At 44.2% G+C, this 17,065-nt stretch overlaps 1 long non-coding RNA gene across 32 annotated transcripts in view; it reads right to left on the bottom strand.

Moving 5' to 3' along the window:
• LOC140601793 (uncharacterized) overlaps positions 1–17,065 on the bottom strand; it is a 277,650-nt gene that overhangs the window by 11,854 nt on the left and 248,731 nt on the right. For 30 of the 32 annotated variants that reach the window (XR_012004874.1, XR_012004870.1, XR_012004878.1 and 27 more), the window contains 2 exons: positions 14,780–15,935; positions 10,824–10,896 (listed from right to left, as the gene is read on the bottom strand). This is a non-coding gene — a long non-coding RNA (uncharacterized lncRNA). The remainder of the gene's footprint in view (positions 1–10,823; positions 10,897–14,779; positions 15,936–17,065) is intronic. The other 2 variants (XR_012004865.1, XR_012004864.1) reach the window with 2 other exon arrangements.

Here is a 17,065-nt window from a genome sequence, read left to right as displayed (position 1 = left end):
AAATTTCTAGGACTTCTATGTATCTCATTAATTTAAGACTTTCTTTTTGGCATATGTTTTAAAGGCACCATATATTAACACTATAGCAAATAGATCATAAATAAACAATTATATGTCTATTGGATCCTTTGTTCAAAAATTATTTTCTGATAGTTATGAATAATCAAAAAGTTGTAGATACTACTATTAAAAGTGATAAAATTCTAGATAATCATAGAAAGGAATTAAGAGATCTGATTCCTCTAAATTTCTTGTGGCTGATATGCAATCCCAAATATACAAGCCCATGGTCATGTGGCTTTGACTGCTGCTCCATGGAGGTGGCGATACTGTGATGATAGCCATCAAAGGGAGATGTCCCTGCAGGGTAGTTGCCAGTTACTGAAGGTTTTTAGGGGCTAAAGGAGGACTCAGAATACCTCTTATCTGAAAACCTTCTTTTCTTATCTACAGGTAAAGAGCCCAGCCCTGTAGACACATACTGCACTATGACAAAATATTTTCTTTCTCCCCACCTGTCTTCCAAATAGCCAGCACATAGAAGACACTGAATCAAGCTGGGAACCCTTTTGAATAAAAATCCTTTTTTTTTTTTTTACCCACCTTTCCTTTCTTCATTTGGTTTATACTGCTCATTTAGAAGGATCACTTTCCACCACCCAACCTGTCCAGATCCAGACCCTAATTACACCAACAAGAGAGGGGGGTCAAATCCTCTGACCCAGAGCTCTCTGAGCAACATGAACCTCCCTGAACTTGTTGGTTGGGATGAAAAAATTAGCATTTAATTTAAGATGACCAGCTGAACTACTGAATGTATCATATAAATGCAGCATCTTTCAAATAGGTCACAATTGTGTTCCTTGAGGTCCCAGACAATGCTTTATATTTCCTAGACCCCAAAGTGTCTGGCCCTAGGGTTAAGCTAAGGTTAGCCTATGCAATCAAAGTGAGGGCTTGTGGGAATGCTAGAGCTTTCACTTCGGTGATGGAATGAAATCAGCCTGGTGTCAGCTTGAGCTAGATTTAAATTCTAAGTCCAACACTAGTTTCATGATCTTGAGCAAGTTACTCAACCTCTCGGCCTCAGTTTCCTTACTAACAAATGGATATAACAGGATTCAACAAGCTAATGCACACACGTCTGTTGAGCACAGTAACTGCTCCATAAATATTAAATGTGTCCATTTGAATCTATGTTTAATTCTGCTAATTATGATCATTCCATTTCTCTTTCCTGCTTGCCAATGTTCATCTTCTGAACATGTCAAAGTTTAGAACACTACTTGGTGGTATTAGGGAAAAGTCCTTTAAAAAGAAAAGGAATCATGGTCTGAGTATGGCTGTGTTCCTTCCCATAGCTCCTTTCCCCTTAGACATAGTCAATGTGATGATGGCACTGCCAACAGAAACCGAAGATCCATGTGTTACCAGCATGATTAGAGTCTCTCTCTCCTTTATGCCTGAAAATTCTCAAGGGAGTGGTGGCTCAACTTATATTTGATATCCAGAGATGGCTGGGTTCATTTCTATTTTCCCAGAGCCTCTATCTTCTCAGAGTAAATAATAAGTTAGTAATCCCAGAAGACCAATTAAACATCATTTATCCAAGTCAGCGTCAGGTTGGGAGTATATCATGGTGAGCAGAGCGGAAGACAGAGGGGAAGAAATGGGAGCTAGCCCCAGCCACCAAGAAGCCAAGACAAAATTAATACCTGAGTTATTGCCTTCCTTCCAGAACCATGGGCTTCCTCAGTTGTAAATAGCAGGCCTCATTCTCTCTAAGAAAACCAGTGGAAAGTCTACATTCTTATGTCTTTTTCCTGATCGACTCATGATTCTCTGGACATGGACCTTCCATAAGCCTGTGGTCCAGCTACAGGCAAGCTGAGCTATGCTTCTGGAAGCTGTGGTATACAACATTGCCCACATTACCTACTTCCCCTCTATCACTAACATCTTGGAAAGTGTGACTAAGTGTGTAAGGCCTGGAGGGTGCGGTCTGTCATTTTAAGATGGTTATGTCAATATAATCATCTTCAGCACAGTACTTCCAAGCCAGAGTATATGAAATGACCCTCTACAGGGCCTTAATTCACCAATGCCCCATGAGTTTGACATAAGCAGAACCTAACTGTATTGCTTTTCAACAAGACTGTGGGCCAAATCATTATTTCCGAATATACTCAAACTTTGAATTAGCTCTGAAAGACATAAATGAAAAGTCTTATTCAGACAACTGAACAGATAGTGAGCAACTACTATGAGCTACATGCTAGGGAATTAAAAGCATGAATTAGACGTAATTATGAGATTATTGTAAAGAGTAAGTGACATAATAGATGTCCAGGTGCCTAACACCATGACCACTGCACCAGGCAGTCCTTTTCCCTTCTCCTCATCCTCCTCCTGGGAGACATGCAGGGACACAACTCCCCATTCCTTTCTCCACAGGCGTTTTTCTGTGATACGAACCTGGTGCTGTGGGGTGACAGAGGAAATAGTGATGCCACCAGAGACAAGACCTCAACCAGCCAGTGGAAGACTCCAAATTAGAAAAATGCAAAGCTGGGGACGCAAACTAGGCCAACTGGAACTCCACCTTGCTCTTACTTTCACTTCTCACTTGGGGAAGGGATGCATCTCTGAGCACCACCAGCAGCTCCTACTGACTTCCAAAGTCTGCATGAGGCTGCGGGCTGTTATGGGGAGAAAGATCCTTCACTTTGCCTCATGGCTCTGTCAGGACTTGCAACATTTGAAACACATAGAGCCATCCACTATCCCACCCAGAAGCATTCAAGAGCAATTGGAACAAATGCCTGATTAGGGAAAGCCAGCCCATAGCACACAAACTATAGGGCGGCCCCCAAGAAAGTGCCCCTGCAGGCCACAGAGTCACTCTGGTTGTCACAACACCCTCTGTCCTCCCCCTCTGCAGCCCCTACCTTCACCCCTATGCCCCACAAATGTCAATGGAAGAGAAAACAATTGTTCTGGAAAGATTGAAAACACCCTTCTTGCTTCTTGCCAGAGCATTTGCATTTTTGGAAGAGGTTCTTATTTCTTTTTAAGGCTCAAAGTGAGAAGCTTTTAGAAAAGCTAAAAATATCTGTTAAAGAAGAAGGGGGAAAAACTATCCAGTTTTCCCTTCTTTATGTGCAAAAGGCTCGGAGGCACACAGAGGTGCAGAGTCAGCTTTTCAACTGGCATGTCTGAAGGCATAGGGAAGGCACCGTGTCATGGGGCCTGGGTCTTTAGAAACAAAGGTACGTGGAGGTAAAGATAAAAGAAACCCAAGAGTGCACTATGGAACCAGCGCAGTTGAAAGCCGAGAATGTTCTACAGATTCAACTTAATATAAACTCCTCGTTTTACAACTAAGGGAACTAAAATACAAACAGATGAAGTGAGTTGCCTGGAGCCACAGTGCTCTGTTCCAGGAGCTGAGATGTCCTCCCGGCCCCGGAGCCCCTGGGCTGTCCAAGGTATGCCTTGGACCTCTCTTCAACACCGCATGGCTTCTACCTACAACCCTGGAAATAACTCTCGAGGCTCTGGTCCAGGCCCTCCTCTGAAGTGGGGATGCCTGACTCATGAGTAGGCTGAGTTTCCTCCAGCAGCCCTGGTGAGCTGCACAACTCTGCAGTCTAGGGGCCCCACTTCCGGAAATCACAGAAACACCAACACTCTCAAAGGGAGTTTTCACCAAGGACAAAAATATCAATAGGTAGGCCACTAATTACTCAGGACCGGAAGAATTTAATTTTCAATTTAGAGCTTGAAGGTCACACCCTGCATTCAAGAGACAAGAAACAGAGGCCAAGAAGGGGCCATGATTCGTCCAGTGGTGTCTGAGGTCAGCACACGACTGGAGAGCTCTCCCTTCCCCTTGCGGCCAGACCTGCCCTGCCATGTGGCCTCTACTGAGTTTTTCCTTTGTTTTTTCCACTTACTCCTTCAATCAACACCAATGTTGAGTCCCTACTACGCACCCGACATAGTTCCTGGCACTGAAAATACAACACTAAGCAAGACAGATCCAGATTCCTACTAGGGGGATGGTGCCCCCCATGGATCCCCCCGGGCTCGTATCTTCCTATGAGATGCACGCATACAAGATGGCCACACCTGGGCTTCCATGAAAACTCTTCTTCCCTTCAGGAAGGAGAGCACTGGCGATGGCTCCCCAAGGCCCACAAAATGGAGCACAAACTCCTGGCTGTGACATGCTTATAAGACTCTGCCACTACTCAGCCTATCACCTGATCTGTCACTCCTTTCCTCTCTTTCCTCTGCCACTCTAGCCTTCTTCCTAACATTAATGGTGGGGGCTGCCTGGGGCATTCGTACACATGCCAGACACTCCGTGAGGTGCTCTGCAGTAGCCGGGTCACATAGCCCCACCGTTCACCAGGAGCAATGCCACCGATTCTCACCTTTGCTGCCTCATTGGGATGACTGGGTGGGGCTTTCAACTGTAAAACCACCTGAACTCCACCACACCAAGATCCTGAAGTAATTGGTCTAAGGTGCTGGGGCATCAGGAGTTGTAAATGGTTCCCCAGGTGATTCTAATCAACAGGAAAACCTGAAAAAACCAAGTAAGACACTATTCTCTCCATTTCATGGATAAAGAATGAGAAGCTCAAAGAAATTATCCAACATTCCAATGCTAATTCCTATTTGTGTTTTTTAAAATGAGGCTAGGGGCACCTGGGTGGCTCAGTGGTTGAGCGTGTGCCTTTGGCTCAGGTCGTGATCCCGGCGTCCTGCGATTGAGTCCTATATCAGGCTCCCCACAGGGAGCCTGCTTCTCACTCTGCCTATGTCTCTGCCTCTCATGAATAAATAAATTTAAAAAAAAAAAGCTAGGAAGCAGTTTATATGGGAATGGGATTTCTCTCTTGTATGTCTATTGGAAGCCCCTATCTCCAGTATAGGGTGGCCAGATTTAGCAAATGAAAATGCAGGATACTGAGTTACATTTGAACTGCAGATAAACAACAAATAATTTTTCAATATGAGTCAGTATAAGTATGTCCCATGCAATATTTAGAGACATACTCATTCTAAAAAATTATTTGTTGTTTATCTGAAATTCAAATTTAACTGAATGTCTTAGACCTCATCTGCAATGTGAGTATAGTAAATTATCCGAAACTGAAGACTGCATTAGTCTTATTAGGAGGCAAATTCCTTGGAAGTACCTTCAAATTATTACTTTAAATATTATACACGCTCACTTTACACACAGGAGTCATTTATTCACTAAAGCTCACAAATAGAATGTTCATGGTGCAAAGGATAAAATAAGAAGAGATGAACTCTCTAGATCTCCATATAACCGCTCCTCCTATATGCCTAACAACGAATCTGTCTGTCCATGTTGGTAACGCACTTGAGATTTTTCAGTGCCTTTTATTCTTTTTTCTTTTTTTTCTCAGTGCATTTAGCAAATATTTCTTGGCTCTCAGAATCACCATGTGAGAGAAACAGGCATTATTCAATTTCAAGACAGACAAGACAAGCGCTGACAGTGGCAATCACTGAAGGTCACATCGATGGTCAGGGTTGGCAACTACATGGCTCAGCTTCCACATTGATTTTCAGGTCCCCTGGTGCCACTGTGGGTGGAGGTTTCCTCTTGGGTTTTACCCAGTCCTACTCAGACAGATGAGGAGGGAGGCTGAGCCCCCAGTCAGTGTTCCTTGGATGTGCCATGGATGCGCTATGGACTCCCCCAAATTCATGCAAAAGCCCAATGACCAAGGAGATGGGATTAGGAGATAGGGCCTTTGGAAACTGGTCAGGTAGTGAAGGAGGAATGGGATCAGTGCCCTTATAAAAGAGACTGCAGATTGCCCCTTTGTCCCTTGCACCCTGCGAGGACACAGTAAGATGGCCATCCATGAACCAGGAAGCAAGTAAATCTGCTGGGGCCTTGGTCTCAACTTCCCAGCCTCCAGAACCATGAGAAATAAATGTTTAAGCCACGGTACAGTACTGTACAGTATTTTGTTAGAGATGCCCCTCATTCACCTTCTGCCCAAGGCCTCGATCTTTGGCTGCTTTCTTTGGACCCTGTTTCTACCCTCCCTGTCCCCAGAATGTGACCAGCTACCCACCTTCTTCCAAGCATAACACCCATGAACACTTGCATCAAACAATTATTTTAAGTCCTTCCATCTCATGATCTTTGACACATCCATGTAAAGGATCTGCGAACAGCAGGCCGAATAAATAAGAACGCAGACGGAACTGAATTCCCTTCCGGCTGTCCAACCTTTCCGAACACCAGTAGCCTCATCATTAGAAAATCCCTTCTGGAGGCCTCTGGGTGGCTCGGGGATTGAGCGTCTGCCTTTGGCTCAGGGCTTAATCCCAGGGTCCCAGGATCAAGTCCATCGGCCTCCCCGCAGGGAGCCTGCTTCTCCTTCTGCCTGTGTCTCTGCCTCTCTTTCTGTGTCCCTCATGAAAAAATAAATGAAATCTTTAAAAAAAAAATCCCTTCTGTTTTGTTTAATAGACATCCTCAGACTGAACGGTGACCATCCCCTCCCCGGTCGTGTCCCATGAGGAAAGGTCAAGACAGATTGACCTTTGGTGGTTGGTGGTGATGGGTGGTTGCTCCTGCCTTGAGGGGACAGCAACAGAGCCAGCCTCTCAGAGGCCACATCATAGCACCCTGTGCCACCCGCTGCCCACTGGGTGGACCACTCAGGAGAGGCCAGCAGTCACTCCCATCACACCCTCTGACCTCAGCTGGTTAGCAGGTGCCAAGCTCCGAAAGCCTTCTCCCCTGCCCGGGTAAGGAAAAAGCAGTTGTTTGTGTCAATAACCCCTGGATCCATCAGTTTTGTGTCAGGGCTTATCATAGACAAGGTCATGACAGCGGACCTGCTGTACCGCCTGCCCACAAACACACACACACACACACACACACACACACACACACACACACACACGGCAGGTTAATCCCTGTATCGTTGGCTGCCACTGGTTTCTTAAGGAGCTTTTACCAGGGCATGTTCTGATTTCAACAATGACTTGCTAATGGCTTTACATTTCTCCCAAGTATCATAAGCTGTCCTTGTCACTCTTATCTTCTAATGAAATCAATAAATTCAGGAGACAGCAAGAGATAGAGCAAAGGCAATGCCAGAGCCAAGGGCACAGTGGGATTATCTGCTAAGCCATAAATAATCATTTTGAAACGATGATCAAACCTTGACTTTTGCTTAGAGAATGAAGTTGAGGCTGTCCTGGCAAAATAAAATTTCTTCCCCTTTTACTTAAAAGAAGCAGCATGCACCCCATACAGCTGTGATCTCGCTAACATTGAAGACTCTATCACTGCAAACTCTATTCACGTGCCTTTTAGGAGCGCGTACAGGCAGCTGGGAGCATTTTCACTTTCTGCCCTGTCTAAAGTGTGTTCGTGGCAATGAACATCCCAGGTGAGTGGTTGTTTTGGTTACCACACAGCTTTGCCTTGATCTTTAAGAGGTTTGTTATTTGGTTTCTACATTAATCCTTCCTCCAAGTTGCAAAATCCACTCTTCCCTTTAACTTATTTCTTCCTATTTCTCCCTCGTTCTGGACAACCTTGACCAATCACCACTAGTCTACTGCTTTAGAGAAGTCCTTAGTATACTACTCCCAAGCCACGGTGTTCCTACCTGCTGCCCTTCGCCATCACAGCTTCCATGATGCTGGAACATTCTCAGCTCTGACAACACGCCCTGTTGCCTTCTAACACAAAGCTTTACACATGTCATTGTGCTCCCTGGGGCACCCTCTCCACAACCTGCACATCCAGAAGATTCCTACTGTCCTTCCGACTTGAGTTGGCTGTCACTCTCCAGGGATCCTTCCTAGAGCTCCCTCTTTATGTTCCCTCTTTTTTAATACTTTCTGTAGCTCTGTTCCCTTTCTTTCCAAGGCTCACCTTCCCTGAGAGGGGTGTCTGATTGCCCCAGAGAAGGTCAGGTTGAGTCAGCCTTGGTTAGAGAAGAGATTGTCCATTATAGACATAGCCCCAGGATGCCATGAAGCTTCTTTCAAAACAAGTGATGAGCTGAGCAGGTACCCCAGAAGTTATCACACACACACACACACACACACACACACACACCCCACAACCTTCTCCCATGCATTTAGAGGTATCTCTGCCTAACATGGCATATGAGGAAAACAGGCTGCTCTCCCTATGAAGATAGGTCAAGGCGGTCCTGAGGCAATGCTGCACCTCCACTAGTCCCACGTCAGAATCCAGCATCCCTGGTGTCATCCACCCCCCCCCCCAGATTTGCCCCACAATGATGACCCATGAGCTAAAGTATACATGTGACTATACAAACACACTTGGAATGCAAGGCTGTGGAAAAGAAAGAAGAAAGAGAACAAACATTTCCCACTGCAGGCTGGGCTTCCAGACCTTAGTGGACCAGTAAGTCTGAAGGCAAGCGACTCAGGACATGGGAAAGGTGAGCCGTCTACCTCCTGCCTGAAAGTCTGTGCTTGGCTGGACTTAGGGGATGCACATTCCATCCTCAACTCTGAATGATGTCTAATTATCATAGAAGATACCTGGCAAATATTTTAAACTCCCAATTCAATTTCCCCATTGTGACTTTTGCTCCAACCTCCTACTCCTACCTCTCTGCATTTTACCCCCCAGGTGTGTTTCAGGCCACCTCTTCTCAGACTTCCATGTGCAGATCAATTATCTGGAGAAATTCTGGGGATTTGTTTGCATGAAGATTCAGCTTCAGCAGATCCGAGAGTCTGCACTTCTGAGGAGCTCTGGCCCAGGAACCACACTTTGAGTAGCAAGACTCTAAAGATGTGGTAGGGTGGCATCTACAGAGCTCTAAGTCTGCTGGGTGACTGTCCGATAGTAAGCCGGTAACTAGCTGATGACCAGTTACTTTGTCAAGCTGTCGGTAATACAGAAACCATATGCCTACTGACTTCATCCTGACCTTGAAGACTTACAGAAAGGGATTTTGACTGACTGTTGGCAACCCAGAGAGCATTGGACCCTCCCCAGGGAGTCTTTTAATTCCCTGTGGCTTACTTTCTTACAAGAAGTTATGATGGCTGCTTCTCTGTGTCAACTTGACTCGCCATGGAGTCCAAATTAGACATCATTCTGGATGTGTCTAGGAACGTGTTCTCAGTTGAGATTAGCATTTGAATTGGTGGACTCAGTAAAGCAGATTGCCCTCCCCAAGGTGGGTGAGCATCATGCAGTCCATTGACGGGCTGGATGGAAAAAGATAGGGTCAGGAGGAAAAAAAAACCTTTTCTCCTGCCTCACTCTGTAACCCAAGACATCTCACCTTCTCCTGCTTCTGATGGAGGCTTATGCCACTGGCATCCCTGGTTCTCAGGCCTTCAGACTCAGCCTGAGTTATACCATCAGAGTGTGGGTAGTCAGCCTCCATAAACACGGGAGCCAATTCTTCATAATAAGTCCACACGTTTATATCTATATCTTCCTGGTTCTGTTTCCCTGGAGAACCCTGAATCATACTTAACTCTGTGCATCGCCCACCTCTTCTGACCTTCCAGTGCATTCTCTGTCCTCTGCCTCAAACAGCCCACTAGCACCATTAACACCAGGTCTTTGTGCCTGGCACAGCTGGCTGAAGATTTAGTTGAAGGACATTTGGATCAGTCAGAGAATTTTCCTGCCAGTAACATAAACATTAACTTTTTAGATGCCATTGTTCTCAAAAGTTCTGTCAACCCCGCAATAAGAGGTATCCTCACTGGCACAGGCTTCTCTGCTCACCCCCACCCTCATTTGTCCATTTGCGGTGCAAAATTGTGCTTTGCTGTTTTCTTTCAAACCATGCTACTCTCTCAAGCAAGAATTTTGCTTGACAAAAAACAAAAACAAAAACAAAATATATTCAGAAGAGAATTTACACTATTTTCTTAAGTGTAGAAGACATTGCAATTGCAAGTTTAGATGAAAACATCATTCTCCCCTGTGTTCAATACATGGGTTGGATTAAGAAACATAGAACCACTTATTATACTAATTTCTAGTAAATGACCTTGGACAAGTCTTTCAATACCACCCTATTTCCCTAATTATAAACGATGGTTAATGGTACCCTCTTCCTAGCTGTGACATTTCAAAAACTAGTAAGGTAAAGTGTCTAATGCATGCTTGGTAGGCCATGACCTTTCTTCTCCATGCCAATGTCCCGCTTTCCCCAAAACTGACTTTCATGTTCATGTCAACATGAGCCCCTTGTAGCAAAATTAGAGCAGCAATCCTGATGAATTTAGGGGGAAAAGTATAATGTACTCTAGGCTTTCTGTTAATTTGGATTATCAGTGCCACCCTCTCTTTCAGCATCAAGGATAATTGAAAGTCGACTGTACCATTAAATTAACATCAACTTTAAGCTTTTGCTTTAATTAAACCTGCATTACATTATTCTTTAGTGCCAAGGAATAAATTCCTTAATGACAGTGAGTCAATACATCCAAGCCCAGGAGTTGCCTTTTATACCAATAGAACCAGCCCATGAAGGAGTCACATTAGCAGCCCTTTGCAAAAAGAAGGCATACTATTTTTAGTCTGAAACTCCTGGACTGAAAATCAGAAAGCATCCAAAGAGAAACGCACCATTTGGTTTGCCTCCAAACACACTTGTAAAGACATGCACCCTTCTGTTTCCATATTTTTCCCCTTCAGATTTGTGACATACACAAACAGCAAGAAGACAAACGTCCCCATTAAAACACATTGATACCATAATGACATTAATCATAACAAAAACAATTAGAAGAAGGCTCACAAGATAGCAGGTATTCTTCAGGACCTAGGTAACCCTCCATCATAGCAGACTTCTGGGAGCATTATTCCAACCACTGCAAAATAAAAAGCAAGGGGGTAGGATAGAGAGAAGCTTGGTCTGTTTACATCTAAGCAGAGATGGGGATGCTTGCTGTGCCAAGTGGTTCTGGACTCTGAGCCTCATCCTGATTTTCAACTGAAAAGTGATTTAGTGAATTTCTTTTAATTTCTTTTTCCCTTTGAACAAACAAAACTGGGACATGGGAATTAATATAATTGAGTCCCTTCAGAGAATCCCAGCTGCCAAATCAGAGTGGGACATTGTCAGAAAGATAGGAATTGGGCCCAGGAAGGATTGGAGGCCCAGGGGAAGGCAGCTCAAAGGCAGAGCGTTGCCACGTGCACCCCACAAATGTACCTTAGAAGGAGAAAAGAAAAGGAATAGGAGAAAAGGAGAAAGATAATCACAGGTTATAGAATCTGATCAACTCATCTCACAGGATCTGAATCCAACCAGAAGAGCAAGCACCAGGATTTCAATCTTAGGACTAGGATTTCAATCTTAGGACCTTTTTCGAAAAATGCATGAAATTGTGTGTCTCGGCCCCCTGCCTGCCCAGGAGCAGAGACTGCAGCAAGTGGAGAGCTATGGAAAGAAGTCAGTGAGAGTGTAGAGGAGAAGTACCTGTTGGTGGACCCGAGCCCTGGACATCAAACTATTTGCTTTTCCTCCCACTGACCAAGTCCAAGGTGAAGGTGGCATCTCTCATGTGGAGACTGACTTTCAAAGGGCTTTTATGTGCAAGCCCCATCTCATTTAATTCCAACAGCATGTCACATGTTGGACTGGATGGTGATAACCACTGAGCTCACTTTACAGCCAACAATGTGGAGGGTTCAATGATATGCATATGCTGGTCATATGTATGGGTTGACCATTATCTCAGAGAGAGGCCTCTAATCTTCCAAACTGCAAGCTGCAAGACCCCTGACCCTGTGCTACAGAGACCTCTCCAACAGGTGCACAGCAACAGGTCCCTTCAGACTGTATTACATGGTCAGGACCTACAAACTCAGAGTGCTTGTACAATTTTCACAAAGGAGAGCAAGTGGTAAGATTGCTCTTGAAGTTCCCGCATTATGGTCAACACACATGGGAGCTAATCAAGCAAGTCTTTAAACATTGAGGTAAGCTCTTTGCCCCTGTACTCAACTTTATGGTGATTAAATAAAAAATCAACATAGATTAACATAAATATTGAGTTAATGTTAAATTGTACAGAATCAAAGACTTCCTTTCTTATCTTTCTAAGTAGTGGATGATGATAATTTAGTGCTTTTAATTCACAAAAGTATTTGAGTGACAGCTTCTCGAGTATTCTGTTAAAACAAAACAAAACAAAACAAAACAAAAAGCTTGAAACTGTATTTTAGGGTTTTTTTTTAAGTTTTATTTATTTATGATAGTCACACAGAGAGAGAGAGAGAGAGAGACAGGCAGAGGGAGAAGCAGGCTCCATGCACCGGGAGCCCGACGTGGGATTCGATCCCGGGTCTCCAGAATCGCGCCCTGGGCCAAAGGCAGGCTCTAAACTGCTGCGCCACCCAGGGATCCGAAACTGTATTTTAAAAAATCAACACTAAATGATCATGTTTATGATAAATTTATCTCTACTATGACCCATTGGGGTTTATCTTGGGTATATAAGAGTGGTTCAGATGAGAAAATCTATCAATGTAGTTCACCATGTTAATAGATTTGAGGGGGAAAAATCACCAGGTTAGCTCAAGTCATGCACAGACATTATTAAATAAAATTCAAAATTTCTTTAACATCAAGAAAAGAATTTCTTAGCAATATACCAGAATTTATTTTACTATGTAGATGGCATTTAGCCAAACTTTCAATATCATACTAAGTAGTGCAAACTGAGCCTCATTCCCATTAATATCAGTAAGAAGGCACGAATCCACACTGCCACCTCTACTGCTCATATCAGAGGGATAGACATCGTTGACCCCAGAGCCAAAGAATCAGGGCCTCACACTTTGCTTCTTACTGGTTGTGCTATCTTGGGAAAGCTCAAATTCCCTCTACTCCCATTGCTTCATGGCAAAGATCCTGTCCTTGACCTTGACTTAGGCTCCTCACAGCCTTCCTTTCAGCATGGCCTCATCTATGGGTCCTATCTTGTGCCTCCCCCCTCCAGTTGTAGCAAGAATCTTGCCCATTCAGCTTAGTGAGCATCCTCACCTTCCATACCTGATGAAGCTCTTTGTCCCCGATCTTTGGTGCTTAAGTCCCTCGCCTGCCTTCAACAAGAATTCTGTTGTCAGTTTAGCAAGAATCTCCCAACCTCTGATGTCCCCTTAGTAATTTTCCATCCACTGATTCTGCACACCCTGCTCCTTGGCTATAAACACCCATTGTCCTTGCTACGTTCAGATTTGAGTCCCATCTGTCTCGCCTATTGTGATCGTCTTGACACATAAAGTCTTCCTTATAGTTTTACAAGCCTCAGGACATTTCTCTAAAACTGCCAATAAACTAAGAATAATGATATTATTGACCTCATCGAGATGTCATGAGATGGAAAGAGCTAGTACATGCAAGGTGCTGAGAAGAGTATCTAATGCTTTAAAACACTCTATAAATTTCATTGATTACCCTCATAAAGATATTCACTTTTTAAGAGAAAAGGAACAGAATGAAGTAGGGCGCAATAGACCAGATTTGGGGAAAAAATCTTAGAAAACCACAATAAATTATTAGTTATGAGGTTGCTGGAATACAAAAATACTAGTAGTAGCTCATACAATTTTTTTAAAGGTTAAGAAAAAATAGTGTCTTCCTCAGTAATGACAAAATGTAAGGTGCCTAAGAATCTTCTAACAAAAGATGTATAAAACATTTACGAGAAACACTGAACATCGCTCTTCAGAGGCACGAGGACTGAAGTAGGTAGAGAAATATGTCATGTTCACATGTAGAAAGCCTCTGTACTATATGTCAGTGCTCTCAAACTCATTTGTAAATTCAATTTATTTTTAATTAGAATCTCCATATTGCTTTTCTCAGAAACTGACAAACTGACAAATAGCAGTATTTGGCCTCTCAGATACCAAGATTACCAGAAAGCTATAATAATCAAATTGCCTGCCCTGAAAGAGACTCACACATAAAATAAAAATAATGATAATAATTTAAATATGAAAGTTAATATTAATGAGTATTTATTATTTGTCAGATTCTGTACGGAGCAATCAAAGTGTGGTATTGCTCATTTAATCCCCTGAAAAAAATTATTAATAGTATCTCCTTTTTGCAGATAAGAGGGATTAAGTTAGAAACACAGGAAAATTATACAACTTAATGAAGATGACATCCCTGTTGGGTAATGGAGCTGGGCTTTGCACCCAGGTTGTATCTCTACAGTCTCTGCTATAGCATCTCATTTAGAAACATGGTATTCCACAACATGGCATTAAAATTCAGTAGGTAAAGGCTAGAATATTCATTAAGTGGGAATGGAACAATTGGCTAACCATACGAAGCACACACACCCCCACACATACACACACATGCACATTCCGGAATGACTAAAGACCTCAATTGAAAAACAAAGTTCTGGAGAAAAATATAATGATTCTCTTCATAACATTGGAAAGAGATTTCTGAAGTTACAAAAGCACTCACATTTGACAAAAAGATCAATAAACTGACCTACTTTAATATTTACAACTTTTATACAACAATTTTTCATACACATGTGAAAAGACCTATGCACATAGATGTTCACTGTTGTAGTCGTTCACTAGCAAAATTTTGTTAGTGCATCCCTAATAATAGGAAAACAATTTGCCTTATTGTGCTATGTTCATATAACGATATACCTATGCTTATTTTATTGAATTAGTTATTATTAAACTCTTATTAAAATCAATGAACTGAGGTACCTGGGTGGCTCAGTCGGTTAAGCATCCAACTCTTGATTTCAGCTCAGATCATGATCTCAGAGTTATGAGATTGAGCCTCATGTCAGCTCTGCACTCAGCACAAAGTCTGTTTGAGACTCTCTCCCTGCCTCTCCCAGTGCCGCTCCTCCTGGGGGTGCTCTCTCTAAATAAATAAGTAAAACCTTAAAATAAATAAATAAAATGAATGAACTAAATCTATGCCTCTAAACATGAATACATTTCCAATAAAACAGTAAAAAAGTCAAGCAACAGAAACATTTTGTAAAATGGAAGACACTTCGGTAAAACATAGAGACACATCACACCATACGACTCATCATTTATGAATACATATACGTGGTACAATATAGATGCACAGGAGGAAGGGCACGCGACGTTTGCAGGATGGCAGTGTCGTCCAGGACGTGGAACAAGGAAGGGGAACAGACGAAAGAGGGGTAAACAGAAGATTTCACAAACATATGACCTTTCACTTCTTGAAAAAATATATGAAGCAAAATGTTAACATGGTCATGCCTGGGCGGGGACCACCTGGACATCCATTTTATTGTTCTGTTTTTTGGATTGCTTGAAATACTTTGTAATAAAAATGTTGTTTTGCAAATTGGCTCCTAGGTGGAAGGTAGACCAGAGAGGGAGAGGGATGGAGTGGACTAGTGAGGACGCTACTTCCCAAGCCCAGGGCTGGCCACGGTGGAGTCTGGAATAGAATGATGATGGCGGGAATGTGTCGCCATTCGGTTAGTCGTGGGAGGGGCTAAAATAGAGAAGACTCCCGAATGACTCTTGGGTTTTTGATCTGGACAACAAAACAGACGGTAGAGCCATTTACTAAAAGAGTCTTGGGAACAACAAAAACAGGTTTAGGGGAGAAATAAAAGAGTGTTTTGTGACTATAGCAAACTTGAAATCATTATTAAACCTCCAAGGGAGTTGTCGGATGGACAAGGTAGACAGATTGGGTGCAGATTCAAACCTGGAGCTCAGAGGTGAGTCCAAGACGGGAAATATTAATTGGAAGTCATCAGCTTAAAGATGGCAATGGAAACCTCAGTGAGATCTTCTCAGAAGTGTGGATGGGAAGAGAAGCAGACCAAGGGCCAAGTTTGGGGTTCTCCAAAATTAAGAGGTGAACCTGAGAAGGGAGAGGGAGCTGAATAAGCACCCCCCACCACCAAAGATGCCCACGTCCTACTCATCCACAACCAGTGAATATACCATCTCATGGGGTGGTAAAAGGGATGCTGCAGATGTGGTGAAGGTAAGGATGTTGAGATGGGGAGACCAGCTGGGTTTTCTGGGTGAGCCAAGCACAATCACAAGGGCCCTTATCAGAGGGAGGCAGAGTCAGAGAGAAATGCAAGAACAGAAGCAGGGGTGGTGCAGGAGAGAAGATGCCGAGCTGCTGCCTTTGAAGGTGGGCGAAGGGGTCACGAGTCCTGCAGTGTGGGTGACCTACAGACGCCGGGCGATGCAAGGGAGCACGTTCTCCCCAGCAGCCTCCAGAAGCAACGCAGCTCTGTCCACACCTTGATTTCAGCCCAGAGAGATCCGTGTTGGACTCGGACTCCGCGGAACTGTCAGAGCATAAGCTCCAGCTGCTTGGGCCACTAGGTTTGGGGCAGTTTCTTGCAGCAGCCACGGGGAATGAACACCAGGAATCGCGAACGATGCCTGGGAATCGGCAGCAGGCGGGAGGCTATTTGCAGCGCACAAGCGCAGTGGTGTGAGCATCCCCCCAAAAAGGGGGAGGGATCTGTGTGTGAAAGGGCCCTGTGATATAGGGTCCCGAGGGACAGAGCGCTGACTGCTGGGTTTGCTGAGATGAGGGGTCGTGGATGACAAAGGAGCTTCCTAGAAAATGGGCTTCACCCCAGCTTGGCCCGGAGCAGGTTAAGGAGGGGAGGCGGAGTAGAGACGGTCCCTCAGGCTCCTGCAAGGGGCCAGAGGGGCGGTTGGTGGGGCCCAGGCTTTGCTTCAGCAGATTTCAGGGGCTGATGGAAAGAGCCCACCCGAAACTGAAGAACCTCGTAGGGAGAAGCCCTTGTGGGCCGGCAGGAAAATCCGCAGGGCAACCCGGGACGCACTCAGTCCAGGACACTGGCCTCGCAGAGTCCACAGGAGGGAGGGAGGGAGGGAGAGAGGGAGGGAGGGGGGCAGCTCCTGGTGCAATGACGTGAGCTTCCAGCAACTCAGGGCAACTTGGGGCCACTGGCTCAGAGGGCAGCAATGGGGAAGGAAAGGGTGGAGGCAGAGTCGGGAGAA

The sequence above is a fragment of the Canis lupus genome, chromosome 12 (genome assembly GCF_048164855.1).
Source record: "Canis lupus baileyi chromosome 12, mCanLup2.hap1, whole genome shotgun sequence".
NCBI classification, from domain to species: Eukaryota; Metazoa; Chordata; class Mammalia; order Carnivora; family Canidae; genus Canis; species Canis lupus.
The sequence above is the reverse complement of the archived record's forward strand: the minus strand, read 5'-3'. Positions and strand labels throughout refer to the sequence as shown.